We start from the raw sequence: 16,519 nt of genomic DNA, 5'->3' as shown, positions 1-16,519 counted from the left end.
ATAGCCCCCATATAACGTTACCGCCCGATTTCAGGTATTTTGAGAATTTTACCAACAAGTTTTAACCGAATTATCTGTAATTTGAACATTTGACATTTGAAATTCTTAGTGGTCACCACACCTCTCCACCAAAAATTGTCAAGAAAGCCCCTTTATAACGGTACCTCCCGTTTTTCAGTAATTTGATGATTTTAGCTACAATATTAAACCGAACAAGCAGTAATTTAACATTTGAAGTTCTTAGTGGTCACAACACCTCTCCATCAAAAATTGTCAACATAGGTCCATGTTCGGATATAGCTCCCATGTAACGGTACCTCCCAATTTTCAGTAATTTGGCAATTTTAGCTAAAATTTTTAACAGAACTAACTGTAATTTGACATTTGAAGGTTGTAGTGGTCACCACACATCTGCATCAACAATTTTCAACATAGCCCCAATATAACGATACTTCCCGACTTTCGGTACTTTGAGGATTTTACTTAAAATGTTTAACCGAACGTAGGTCCATGTTTTTGTATAGCCCCAAAACAAACCTCCCGATTTTCCGTACCTTAGCTTTATTTTTTGGACGAACTTTCTGTAATTTGAAATTTAAAAGTCAACAAAAATTCTGCAACAAAAATTGTTCATTTAAGTTCATATCTTCGTATAGCCCTGATACCTCCGAACTAGCTGTTAATGACATTTGAAGTTCCCACGTTATGTACCGATTTTCGATATTTTGGGGATTCTAGCTAAATTTTTTAACCGAATTAGGAGTTATTTGACATTAAAGGCTCCCATCAAAAACTGTCAACAAAGGCCCATGTTTTATTATAACCCGTATATAACGGTACCTCCCAATTTCTAGCCCACCAAAAATTGTCAACAGTTAGATATACGCGCCATAAAAAAGGGCCTCCCGAATGAAGCATTTTATGTACATTATCTGACATTTTAACGTACTCACTTAAAGTTAGGGACAGGAATGAATATTTTATGGTGGAGGGTATGAAAAGTTCGGCCCGGCCGAACTTAATGCTTTTTTACTTGTTAATTTATTTTTTCGAGTTTTATTTGGACTCTAAATTAGAATAAATTAAATTTACTCCAAGATTTTTTCAGTATTTCTTGATTTTCCGCGAAAATAGAAATACATTTAGTAAATATTTAGGCATCTACGGATAGATATTAAATGCTCTTAACGCTTTGTATATACATTTTCTTATTACAGCAAAAATTGAATTTTTAAAAATTTGTTCTTTATAAGGGAATAAAACCCCCCATAACTTTGGAGCGCAGCATCCAATTTTGTGAACGCGAACAGATTTGAAACCACGACTTTTTTCTTAATCTATATTCCAAAAATTGCGGATGTGCTTGCAAAAATTTTTTTAACATTTCTTCCAATGGAATTGCAAAGGAAATTTGAAATTTACCATATGTCAATCCTTAAAGATGAACAATTTGGATTTAGAAGATAGCACTCAACTGTACATCAAGTAAAAAGAATCTTAAATATTATTAAAAAAACAACAAAGCTCAACGAAGAAGTACTGGAATAGTATTTTTAGAAATTGAGAAGGCTTTTGATTGTATTTGGCATAACGGCCTTGTTTAAAAATTGAAAAAGCTTGGATATCCAATATACATCCAAAAAATAATAGCCAGCTTTCTATCGGAAAGGACCTTCTCTGTAAATATTGAAAACGAATTATCTTCCCAAAGGAAAATTATTGCTGGAGTACCAAAAGGTTCTGTGATATCTCCATTATTGTATTCAATGTACACTCGGACTTCTAGCTTCGGAAGAAAAATACAATGGCATTATACGCGGACGATACTGCTATTATATCAAGTGGGAAGGTTTCAAATGCAATAGTTAAGAACATGAAGTCGACAATTGAACATGTTCAGAAATATTTCTCTAAATGGAAAATAACAATAAATGAAGGCAAAACACAAGCCATAATATTTCCATTCAATAGATCTCCTAAGCGTACTCCCACGATTCCACTATCAATCCGAGGTTCTATTATACCAATGCAAACATCCATAAAATATTTGGGCATTATCCTTGATAACAAGCTAACATTCAAAGATCACATTATCAATGTACGAGATAAGGCTGTAAGATGTGGAAGAGCTCTATTTCCTTTACTCAACCGGAAATCAACTCTGAATGCCAAAAATAAGCTGCTACTTTACACAACGTGTATACGACCTATAATCTAAAGATTATATATAACCTGCATAGGAGACATTCAACAGCCCTCTTTCATAGACAATATGATGAAATCATGTTCGATGCTGTTATTGATAATCTCACACAAAGATTCGAAGACCGAAACAGATCTTCAAGTTTTGATATATTAAGAAATTTACATAATTAATCTCTTCTATAGTTTCGCATAACAACGAAACTATCAGAAGTTCTTTAATATACAAAAATTTCTTAAATATTTAAAGGGGTTTTTCCTCTATCTTTTCCCCTAAATCGGATATTTTATTAACAAACGTACTTCATTAAAATAAAAAGAAAACTCATTTGTTGCAATACTTTTATGTAGTAATATGTAAATACAAAATATTGTTGTATATTTGTATGTGTAATATGATAGAAACTAATAAAAAAATATAATTTTTGTCGAATTGTTCCATATCCAAAAGTTAGAGAAATATCTGTTGGAATAAAATAGTTATAGAGAATCTTTTAAAAATAGAATTTTTGTCGAATTGTTTCATATCCACACTTATGACACAAATGAAAAATTTAAATTTTATTTAAATAAATTTCCCCACCTTTCCTTGCCTCAGTAAATTCAAACCTTCTAAGTTGAAAATTAAAGTTCTAATTTTTGGAATATATATCTCGAAAACTAGAACAGATCGGAAAAAGCCGACAAAAACATGAAAGAGAATAGTAAGCGATATAAAGTGCTTTTGATTAAATACAATATGACATTTGAGAAAACAATATTAGGATATTCATTGCCTTCTTCTTTTGTAGGGTCTACTAAATTCCTTAGCTATTCACATCATTCATTATACCACAAACAAACGGCCGATTATTGTGGCTTACAAACCGGTGATTGCAAGGCTAAAAGTTAACGATTTTTCGGTAAGCATGGAGTAAGGATAAAACACAATCGTTCAGATTGTTTATTTGTTGGTTGGCAGAAACCGAAATGTAAGCATCCATCCATCAGGCAGAAAAAACCCTTATAACCAAGCTCTGAAATTTTGACAACAGAATAACAGAACAGAAGCAGCAGCCATGAAATGTAACAGAGTAACAATGTCTTTTTGTAATTTGAAAATGAATGAGCTTTAAATTGTTGCCGCTAACTACGAAAACCTTTCCTCAAGCGCCAATGCCAACAATATTTATATGAAAAGGAACATTTTGTGCCTTGGTAGGCCTGGATGTTTTGTGAGTAGAAACAACACAGCAGTAACAATTGTATTTACATTGTTATACCAAAGCACAGGAACTTTTTTGCTTTCCACAAAAAGGTAACAAAAACAGAAAAAGGAATTACAATAGGGAACCTCATTCTCTCTTGCAAGAAATAGTGCAAGGGCAAGGTAAAAGAACAAATCTTAAAGTTTTCCAACTCATCATTATATTTTTAATGGGAAAGAAAGTTTATTTCTCTCTTGCCACAACTTTGACGAGCTACTGACGCCACTGAACACCAAGTTTATTGATATTTAGTTGTGATTTGTTATTACTCCTATGATTTGTGGTACAACTGCTGATTTCGGTCTTCTTAGTAATTTCGCTACTTCGTCCAACTTTTATCAGAGAAAACAAACCCTTCAAATAGTCATACCAGACAGTCACACACTTTTTAGGCAGGCAAAATTGAATGAACTCGCATGACTGCTTCTTCAGTGATTATTTTTCGGTTACAGTGGTTAGGAGATCTTTATAAATAAAAATCAAATGTCGTTCGTTGGTAATGGCGTCAGTTGAAAACGACTGGAGGCTAAATAAAAATTTCCGTGATTTTGGTAAGATAATAAATAATTATTATGAGCAGAAATATGCAATATCTGTAGCGGGGATTAAATAATGTGTGTGAGATTCAAAGCGTGGACCTATACTAACCCTGTACCGTTTACCTGTACCCTATTTATTTAAAACGCTAAATTTGAAAAATTGTGGTTGCTTCTCAGAGTCTACACAGATAGAAAAAAATTATGAATTTTTTACTAATTACGTTCATAATTTTTTGTCCATAATTTGAACGCACCTATTTCAAAGTGAATGGACATATTTTTCTGTTCATGTACACAATACTATTTTTGCAAAAGTATGAATGCTTTTCTAAAATACAAAAATAAATTTTCTAGTTTCCCCTACATTACCCATTATTTTTGTGTGGCAAAAACCACGCCCACTTTTACGCTCACTTTTTTCAATGTTTATCTTTTCTACAAAAACTATTGAATCGATTTTCCTGAAATTGTCAGGGAATGTACAGGGATGGCTCCGGTTAAAATGGGCTTCAAATTTTGTTGAAATTCGGAGGGGCCGAGTACTTCTCCTATACCCTATTTCTTTAAAAATGCTATCTAATATATAAAAGGCAATGTGCGTATGTTTGTATGTTCCGAATAGACTCAAAAACGGCTGAATAGATTTTCTTGAAATTTCCAGATAATGTACTGGGAACACCGGTGGTGAAAATAGGCTTTATATTTTTTTGAATGGTTGTCGCGGAAGTGAAATATCGCGGTCATCCCAAATTATTCAAAAATGTATTATTTCAGATAATATACCTAATTTTAGTAAGCGTGACTACAAAACCGCTATAACACTGGCTTCAATATGTGGGATAACGCGGTCAACGCCATAGTTTGGAATACAGTAAAATCCCGATAACACACGCAAAAAAAACGGCCTCTCTAACATATGTCCCAAACATATTTTGCAGCAAACATATATATGTTTGCAACAGTCCCAAACATAATATATGTTTGGGTCTGCAAACAAATTTATGTTTGGGTGGAAACAAATTTATGTTTGGGTGCAAACATATATATGTTTGGGCGCAAAGATATTCATGTTTGGGTGCAAAGATATATATGTTTGGGTGCAAACAAAGATATGTTTGGGTGGAAACAATTTTATGTTTGGGTGCAAACATTTTATATGTTTGGGTGCAAAAAAATACAAACCCAAAGGGCACAAAAATGGTCGTCGCGGAAGTGAAATATCGCGGTCATCCCAAATTATTCAAAAATGTATTATTTCAGATAATATACCTAATTTTAGTAAGCGTGACTACAAAACCGCTATAACACTGGCTTCAATATGTGGGATAACGCGGTCAACGCTATAGTTTGGAATACAGTAAAATCCCGATAACACACGCAAAAAAAAACGGCCTCTCTAACATATGTCCCAAACATATTTTGCAGCAAACATATGTAAAATGCAAACATTTTATATGTTTGGGTGCAAAAAAATACAAACCCAAAGGGCACAAAAAAACAAGCACATGCACCAGTGGGCGCTTACTGAGAGCAAGGGAGCGTAAAATTCAATGTAATGTTAATAAAAGAAAAACTGATTGAAATAATTTGTAAATAGTCACACTTTTAAAAAGGAAAACTATATATAAACGTAGTTGAACGCTTCTCCTTAGTTGTGAAATTAAACAAATTGTCCTCATAGTTGAAATCATCAGCGGGGAATCGGCATCTAGAATCAAATGATTATGTAATGTAATAAATAAATATGGATATGCCATATTTCAAATATACGTAAGTATATATGTAATTACCAATATTAAATGTGATTTCTTCCTTGTCCAATAAAATAATTCCATTCAACTTTCCGATTCAATTATAAAATGTATTGGGAATTTAATTTACTAAAAAGCACAATTTCTTGAAGAAAACACAAAACACTGATTTATTCACTCACTTTACTGTCTCGACTCTACAAAGGCAACTAAAACACTGAAGAAAGAAAAAATATAATTCATATCATTTCTTCTTTTCTTCTGCTAAAATGGTTAACAACAAGGAAACAAGAAACACACGAGTTTGACGCATACATGCCACCAAAGCCCCCCTTCTTCGCTTCTACGTCTTCAATACACACAACTCTTTATTATAAAACAGCATTCCACAGCCGCGAGAGCACTGTTATTACTCTCGTTGACAAACATCCTCTCTCCACCCATGAAAAAAATGTTCTAACATAAAAAATATGTTTTACCCAAACATATCAAATTGAGATATGTTACAAAATGTTGCAAACATATATTTGTTTGCAACCGGTCCCAAACATATATTTCTTTGGATCCAAACATATTTCTAACATAAATTTTTCTGCGTGCATGAGAGTCACTATATAGAAATTCCGAACAATCGATTGGGAAATCTTATGAAATTTTGTATGTGGAGTTTTTAGGTCTGAGAATAGGTCGTAATCTATTTTTTTATCCCGCTATTTTTTTTATCCCCATAAATTGTTTAAAGAAATCCCGAAATTCAAGATACTTTTTAATATATTGTTTACAAATTGTTTGCATTGACATGGTAATTACTGTCTTGACCCTGAATGGTCGTTGCGGAAGTGAAATATCGCGTTCATCCTAAAGTTTTCAAAAATTTATTATTTCAATTAATTAGAACGGTCGTAAGCTGTTTTTACTGCTAAGAATAGTGACCGGTGGTCCTCCCCACAATGTTTTTAAGAAAATCAGAAATCTTTGATATTTTTGAACGTATTGGTTATAGATTGTTTTCCCTGAATGATCGCGGTCATCACAAAGTTTTCAAAAATGTATTATTTCAATTAATATACATAATTTTAGTAAGCGTGACACAAAAATGATATGAACACTAGCTTGAACAAGTGGGATAGCGCGGTCGTGAGCTATCTTAATATGGCTAAGTGTAGTGACCGGAGGTTCGCCTTCTATTTTTTTAAAGTCCATGATATTTTTGAACGTATTGTTTACAGATTGTTTGCAATACTACTGTAATTACCGTCTTGACCCTGAATGGTCTTCGCGGAAGTGAAATATCGCGGTCATCACAAAATGTTCAAACATTTATTATTTCAGATAATATACATAATTTTGCGTGCCTAAAAATGCTATAAACGCTGAACACTAAACAATAAGTGGGATAGCGCGATCAACTCCACATTTTGGAATACAGTAAAATCCCGATAACTTGAGATGCCACTATCCAGAGGTTAAATCCACCAAAATTAGCGAAAATCAGGCGCCACCCTTCTATGGGAGCTATATCAAAACGAGGACGTATACTAAAAATTCTCTGCAAGACTGTTTAGTGACTATATCGACGCCTCCAAACAATAGTATGCTAAGTCGACTTAGCATGTTTTCAAGTTCTTTACATTTTACATCCTTTAACTTAAATTCTGTCAAATTTTGGTAATGATCGGTCAATCCGAACAGAAATTATAAACAAATGTTTACTCAGAATAGTAGTGAAGGTCAAAGAAAACTGTAAACTTTGAGAGCTTCTCCTGCAAACCTCACTTTTCAGACTTAGCATACTATTATTTGGAGGTGTCGATATCTCCAAACTATCGAAAATCGGGAGGTACTGCTTTATGGGAGCTATATCAAAACGTGAACCTATAACTGTTGCATACAGAGCGCAACTAAAAAGGCGTGTCTTTCGGTCGATACGAATATTTATGCTCTCCTCTTTAAATTACATTAAAACCAAATTTTAGCAATTTCGGTGTGATAATGATGTTAAATCCTCAAAAATAGCGAAAATCAGCCGGTACCGTTCTATGGGAGCTATATCAAAACGTGGACCTATACTGACAATTCTCTGCAGTAATAATTACGACCCCAACCGAGACCAACAATCCAACATATAGCAATGTTAATTGACGTGCACCGATCATTATATGTGGGTCACAAAGTGCTTTAAACTGTCAATTTATGGTGAAGGGTATAATAAAAGAGATTTTATATCTTAAATTTGGAGGATACCATTACATGGAATTTATGTCAAAACATTGATTTATATTATGAAGTTTCTAGAGGGATGCCTAATTATGGCTGTATCAATGCTGGATAGATAACTAAAGTTTACACGGAGAACCCAAACAACGGGCCAGCAACGCGGACCGGGTCAGCTAGAGTCTTTATAAATAACAAGTAAAAAATCATTAAGTTCGGCCGGGCCGAACTTTTCATACCCTCCACCATAAAATATTCATGCCTGTCCCCAACTTTAAGTGAGTACGTTAAAATGTCAGATAATGTACATAAAATGCTTCATTCGGGAGGCCCTTTTTATGGTGCCTATATCTAACTGTTGACAATTTTTGGTGGGCTAGAAATTGGGAGGTACTGTTATATAGGGGTTATAATAAAACATGGGCCTATGTTGACAGTTTTTGATTGGAGCCTTTAATGTCAAATAACTCCTAATTCGGCTAAAAAATTTAGCTAGAATCCTCAAAATATCGAAAATCGGTACATAACGTGGGAACTTCAAATGTCATTAACAGCTAGTTCGGAGGTATCTGGGCTATACGAAAATATGAACTTAAATGAACAACTTTTATTGCAGAATTTTTGTTGACTTTTAAATTTTTAAATTACAGAAAGTTCTTCCAAAAAATAAAGCTAAGGTACGGAAAATCGGGAGGTTTGTTTTGGGGCTATACAAAAACATGGACCTACGTTCGGTTAAACATTTTAAGTAAAATCTTCAAAGTACCGAAAATAGGGAAGTATCGTTATATTGGGGCTATGTTGAAAATTGTTGATGCAGATGTGTGGTGACCACTACAACCTTCAAATGTCAAATTACAGTTAGTTCTGTTAAAAATTGTAGCTAAAATTGCCAAATTACTGAAAATTGGGAGGTACCGTTACATGGGAGCTATATCCGAACATGGACCTATGTTGACAATTTTTGATGGAGAGGTGTTGTGACCACTAAGAACTTCAAATGTCAAATTACTGCTTGTTCGGTTTAATATTGTAGCTAAAATCATCAAATTACTGAAAATCGGGAGGTACCGTTATATGGGGGCTTTCTTGACAATTTTTGGTGGAGAGGTGTGGTGACCACTAAGAATTTCAAATGTCAAATGTTCAAATTACAGATAATTCGGTTAAAACTTGTTGGTAAAATTCTCAAAATACCTGAAATCGGGCGGTAACGTTATATGGAGGCAATTCCAAAACATGGACCTATGTCCACTAGTTATATAAATGTCAATTGATAGCTAAATCGGTCTGAAAATGTAGATAAAAACGTCAAAATGCCGTAAATCGGGGGTACCGTTATATGGGCGCTATACCAAAACTTGGACCTAGGTCCACAACTTTTGTTATATAAGTTTAGTTACACTTAAGAACCCTAAATGTCAAATTATAGCTATATCGGTCTGAAAATGTAGATAAAAACGTCAAAATACCGTAAAACGTGGACCCATGTCCACAAGTTTTGTCACATAAGTTTATTGACATTTAAGAACTTCAAATGTCAAATTATAGCTAAATCTGTCTGAAAATGTAGCTAAACCCGTCAAAATACCGTAAATCTGGGGGTACCGTTATATGGGGGCTACACCAATACGTGGACCTATGTCCACAACTTTTGTTATATAAGTTTATTTACTTTTAAGAACCCTAAATGTCAAATTATAGCTAAATCGGTCGGAAAAAGTAGCTAAAAACGTCAAAATACCGCAAATCGGGGGGTACCGTTATATGGGGGCTATACCAAAACGTGGACCTATGTCCACAAGTTTTGTTATATAAGTTTGTTGACACTTAAGAACCCTAAACGTCAAATTATAGCTAAATCGGTCTGAAAATGTAGCTAAACCCGTCAAAATACCGTAAATCGGGGGGTACCGTTATATGGGGGCTATACCAATACGTGGACCTATGTCCACAACTTTTGTTATATAAGTTTATTGACTTTTAAGAACCCCAAATTTCAAATTATAGCTACATCGGTCTGAAAAAGTAGCTAAAAACGTCAAAATACCGCAAATCGGGGGGTACCGTTATATGGGGGCTATACCAAAACGTGGACCTATGTCCACAACTTTTGTTATATAAGTTTATTGATACTTAAGAACCCTAAATGTCAAATTATAGCTACATCGGTCTGATAATGTAGCTAAAAACGTCAAAATACCGTATATCGGGGGGTACCGTTATATGGGGGCTATACCAAAACGTGGACCTATGTCCACAAGTTTTGTTATATAAGTTTGTTGACACTTAAGAACCCTAAACGTCAAATTATAGCTAAATCGGTCTGAAAATGTAGCTAAACCCGTCAAAATACCGTAAATCGGGGGGTACCGTTATATGGGGGCTATACCAATACGTGGACCTATGTCCACAACTTGTAATTTATAAGTTTATTAACACTTAAGAACCCTAAATGTCAAATTATAGCTACATCGGTCTGATAATGTAGCTAAAAACGTCAAAATACCGTATATCGGGGGGGTACCGTTATATGGGGGCTATACCAAAACGTGGACCTATGTCCACAACTTTTGTTATATAAGTTTATTGATACTTAAGAACCCTAAATGTCAAATTATAGCTACATCGGTCTGATAATGTAGCTAAAAACGTCAAAATACCGTATATCGGGGGGTACCGTTATATGGGGGCTATACCAAAACGTGGACCTATGTCCACAAGTTTTGTTATATAAGTTTGTTGACACTTAAGAACCCTAAACGTCAAATTATAGCTAAATCGGTCTGAAAATGTAGCTAAACCCGTCAAAATACCGTAAATCGGGGGGTACCGTTATATGGGGGCTATACCAATACGTGGACCTATGTCCACAACTTTTGTTATATAAGTTTATTGACTTTTAAGAACCCCAAATTTCAAATTATAGCTACATCGGTCTGAAAAAGTAGCTAAAAACGTCAAAATACCGCAAATCGGGGGGTACCGTTATATGGGGGCTATACCAAAACGTGGACCGATGTCCACAACTTGTAATTTATAAGTTTATTAACACTTAAGAACCCTAAATGTCAAATTATAGCTACATCGGTCTGATAATGTAGCTAAAAACGTCAAAATACCGTATATCGGGGGGTACCGTTATATGGGGGCTATACCAAAACTTAGACCTAGGTCCACAACTTTTGTTATATAAGTTTAGTTACACTTAAGAACCCTAAATGTCAAATTATAGCTACATCGGTCTGATAATGTAGCTAAAAACGTCAAAATACCGTATATCGGGGGGTACCGTTATATGGGGGCTATACCAAAACGTGGACCTATGTCCACAACTTTTGTTATATAAGTTTATTGATACTTAAGAACCCTAAATGTCAAATTATAGCTACATAGGTCTGATAATGTAGCTAAAAACGTCAAAATACCGTATATCGGGGGGTACCGTTATATGGGGGCTATACCAAAACGTGGACCTATGTCCACAAGTTTTGTTATATAAGTTTGTTGACACTTAAGAACCCTAAATGTCAAATTATAGCCAAATCGGTCTGAAAATTTAGCTAAAAACGTCAAAATACCGTAAATCGGGGGGTACCGTTATATGGGGGCTATACCAAAACGTGGACCGATATAGCCCATCATCGAACTTGACCTGCCTGCAAACAAAAGACGCATTTTCCCAAAATTTCAGCGTCCTATCTCTATTTTTGTGGATGCTAGAGTGATTACCACAGACGGACGGACGGACGGACGGACGGACGGACGTGCTCAGATCGACTTAGAATTTTACCCTGATCAAGAATATATATACTTTATAGGGTCGCAAATGAGTATTTCAATGCGTTACAAACGGAAAAACAAACTTAATATACCCTCCATACTATGGTGGAGGGTATAAAAATCAAATGTCGTTCGTTGGTAATGGCATTAGTTGAGAATGGCTGGACCTATTTGGATAATTCTTTTTGTGAAATTTTCGCCATAACCTATTGGACCGATTTTCCTGAAATTATCAGGGCCGCCAGTAAAAATAGGCTACGAATTTAGTTGAATTTCGGAGTGGGCGTGGTACTTCTCATATACCCTACTTTTTAAAAATGCTATATGTATAATAATTACGAATGTATAGGCTTGGAAATTAATTTGCAAGACAATTGTGGTTGTGTCTCCGGTCTTACTGAAATTTTACGGGAATGTAGAGGTATGGCCCCCGGTGCAAATAGGCTGCATATTTTGATTGATATTTAAAAAAGGTACATTTGCAATAATAGCGAATGTATCGGTTTGAAAATTTACGAATTTATCCAGAATCCAGGTATTTCGACCACGCTTACTTTTTTTCTAATTACTAATAAGACATAAAACACGTAAAAAATGACGATCGCTTACTTGTAAATAATTTGAATAATAAACTTAAAAACTAGCGTAGTGTGACTACCACCGTCAGCAAACAGCAAAACGGACACGGACAACACAGCATACTGCTATAGGCATCTAATACGGAGAAGAGATCGTTCAATAAGTAGATAATTATCAGTGCAATAATAACGATTGACGGTGGTAGTCACACTACGCTAGTTTTTAAGTTTATCGAAAAGCGTTCCTTTACTTCAGACACAATACAACTCATATGGAAGCAGATTACAACTTTTGCTACTTTTGCCGGTTTTACCACTTTCAAAAGTAAAGGAACAGACCAACTTTGTATTAACAGCATAAAACCATTCATACCGTATACCCAGTTTTTTGTCCTCGAGATTGTAAGTCAAGTGCGTCATTGCTTAGTTAATATCGATTTTCACTATGCGTCGTTTTAAGTTTGAGTGTCCCTCCACCATAGTATGGAGGGTATAAGATTGTTTTTCCGTTTGTAAGCATTGAAATAATCATTTGCAACCCTATAAAGTATGTATATTCTTGATCAGCGTAAAATTCTAAGTTGATTTGACAACGTCCGTCCGACCGTCCTTTTGTTCTAATCACATTATCTTCCGAATGATTTGAGTATTTGGTCTGAACTTAGATCAAGTTCGAAGATGTGTTACATCTCTCCACGTTCTAGAATAGCCCCCGGCCCGATTTCAGCTGTTTTTACCTTTTTAACTACATTTTCAGACACGATTAGCTATAACTTGACATTTAGTGTTCCCAGTGATATCAAGGCCTACAGAGGTCGTCCATTCAACAAACATAATAGATTTTTTATTAATTTTCTCGTTTAGAGTTAAGCTTAATGATCTGAAATTATTTGCAAGTGAAAAAGGAAAGCCAAGGACTCGAACCCACATAGTCACCAAATTACGTTACCTGGTTTCATTGGTGGTAAAGCAAATCTTCGGACGTATCGACTATGTAATGGCTTCTCTGTCCTAGAACTTATCGTTTTTCAAATGCAAATGTGTTTTGTACATTAACGCGGATACTTGGCCACAGAAATGTATTTTCTTCACGACAAACGCTTTTTGCGATGCCTTTGAAGTTATGAGTTTTGGCTTTGAACGCTAACACGCCGTGACAACAGTTTTTGATATGTTTTCAAGGACGTGGGTTCAAATCCCAGCCGGGCTCAGCCTGTTTTTTATTTTTTTGAAATTTTGCCTGTTAGGGCGAAGATCATTTTTTTAATGATTTTTTATTAATTTTCTCGTTTAGAGTTAAGCTTAATGATCTGAAATTATTTGTAAGTGAAAAAGGAAAGCCAAGGACTCGAACCCACATAGTCACCAAATTACGTTACCACATTTGCATTTGAAAAACGATAAGTTCTAGGACAGAGAAGCCATTACATAGTCGATACGTCCGAAGATTTGCTTTACCACCAATGAAACCAGGTAACGTAATTTGGTGACTATGTGGGTTCGAGTCCTTGGCTTTCCTTTTTCACTTGCAAATAATTTCAGATCATTAAGCTTAACTCTAAAAGAGAAAATTAATAAAAAATCAATAAAAAAAATTATCTTCGCCCTAACAGGCAAAATTTCAAAAAAATAATAGATTTTACATTATTGTGATTTGAGTTTATTTGTATTTTCAATCACAATAATGTTTTTGAAAACAAACATAACAATTAGGTGGGCTTAGTGTCCGACTGTATAGACTGTGCAGTGGAAACTTCTCCAACAAAAATAACGGTATCGCTCGATTTCAGGTATTTTGAATTTTTAAGCTACATTTTCTTGCCAAAGTAGCTATAATTTGGAATTTAGTTTAGAACAGCTAGGAAGCTGTTCAAGTAATTTATCCATCTAAAATTGTGGGCATAAGAAAAAACACTCTAAAATTAGTGTGTTTTACCAGGAAACCTATCTCCAAACTTTACATGGTTTTCCAAAGAAAAAATTCGCTTTGCGTCGTTTCATTTTGAGTCGTGTTTTTTTGGAGCGGATCAACGACGCAGAGCGAGGTCTTGGTGTACACTGGGAATATTTTTGGCCACTTTCTCCATACAAATTATTCCTCATGAAATATCTCGGTACATGATAACGTTATACAGCCTCTCAGTTTTTCGTGATGTTGACATTTTTAGTCATATTATTCAACCCAAATAACTGAAAATTTGTATTTAGTCTTCACTAAGGGCATAAAACATAATTACAGGTACAAAACATGCCTTGCAAAAAATCATGTAGTTAGTATAAGTCCATGTTTCGGTATAATTCCCGTATACGGGTAGCCCACATTTACGATTTTCGAACGATCGTCGCGTTAGCGGTTAGGACTTCGCTTGATCTCAATTTTTCAATGCAATTCTCCTTAGGTCATGTAGCTCGATTAATAAAATTGATTTTTTGAATATTTTAGTCACATTTTTCTATCGAATTGGTTTTTAGTTGGAAGATAGAAAATTTACTCGCAAAAAACTATCCATATCCATATGTTCAGGTTTTAGTCTAGTACACTTGTTTTTTTAATCAAATTTTCGAACAGAGGTTGTTGTGATTTAATATTGTGTGTTGTTAGAGGATAGAAAATCTAAATTCGGAAAATTTTAATTATAGGTACACGTTTTGGAAATATCAACGTTGACGCCCCATATAAGCTTCTTTAAAGATGTTCTCTTCATGCAAGAAATAAGATGAAGGCCTTAGTACTTTCAAACAGATCGTGGTTGATCTTAACGTCGTTCTTACTTTTTATACCCCACACCACTATGTGGAAAAGGTATTATAAGTTTGTTTTGGGAAAAATTCATGTAACACCGCGAAATATCGGTCGTATACCCCCAAAGTGGTATACCAATCTTCATATTTCGACGAGATAACGCGATTTTGAGATGTGTGTCCGTCCATCCTTCCGTCTGTCCATTATAAATTGTAATCAAACTCCAGGCCGCAATTATGAACCGATCGTCCCGAAATTTTGCATGGAGGTCGGGTTCAGACCAGAATAGACACCTATTGTTATTGGTGATGATCGTGAATTCTTTAGCGGGTGAAATGGAAATACATACTTTTTATCCGATTTTGTAGCTCCTCTGTAGGTCGCAAAAATGGTCCGATCGCCTCGAAATTTTAACTAAGGTAAGAGTATATGACGAAGAAGAAGATTGCAATTTGAGATAGTGATCAGATAATATTTAGCGGGTTAAATGGGCCACAACTTTTGTGTGAAAATTGTGAAAATTTTTAATGTACAGCTTATATATGTATTCCTCGAAGATGCATTCCGCCCACGTAAATAAAATTTGGAAGGCCATTTCTTGACCTTTCCATTAATGGCAATTATGTTGATTTACGTGCTCAGATAACAGAGTTACAGCCTAATATATCCAGTTATTTGTTTGTAGTGTAATCAGAAGCACGTTAGAGGTCGCAATTATAGATCAATAGTCACGAGATTTTGCACGATGTAAGAGTTTAGGTAGAAGAAGATGCCTACTAATTTGGATGATGATCTCATATTATCTAGTGGGTTAAATAGACCATTACTTTTGCATGAAAAATATAAAAATTTAAAATTTGGTCCATATTTTACTTCCTGGAGGGCATGTACCAGCAAAGTAGCCTACACATGGAAAATTAACTACTGACATTTCCCCTGATGCAAATTGATTATAATGTGTCTCCTGGGTAACTAACGGGCCTACTGCCGAATATATAATAGGTTTTGTGTAGAATACAGCATTTTCTTCCCATGCTACAATTTGTCTCTAACATGATAGATAAATTCCCAGCATTATTGCAAATTACGTGGAACCCTAGCCATAAATTTGTTTGCATGAAAATGATTTGAATTTCCACTCATTATTAGTTGTTTTTAGCGGTTAAAATAAATTTTTGATATCACAATATATATCCACAATGAAGTATTTTTGAAATACCCTAAAAAGCACAAAATCGCGTGCATTTCCAAACAATATGTATGGTACAAGTGCACTTTTTTAGACGATAGATCTTCAATAAACTCACAATGTTCCCTTTGAAAATTTGCACTGTTCAATAAAATTGGAGCAAAGTCCGTCTGTCGAAAATTTCACGGCCAGGTATGGCAAATTGCATTGCAATTGGGTATATTTGCAGCGGCTTATATATTTATTTATATTAGGTGTATTCAATAAAGGAAC

Source organism: Musca autumnalis, unplaced genomic scaffold (genome assembly GCF_047663935.1).
Source record: "Musca autumnalis isolate F117 unplaced genomic scaffold, ASM4766393v1 scaffold_4, whole genome shotgun sequence".
In the NCBI taxonomy this organism is placed as follows: Eukaryota; Metazoa; Arthropoda; class Insecta; order Diptera; family Muscidae; genus Musca; species Musca autumnalis.
This window is presented reverse-complemented; position numbering follows the sequence as displayed.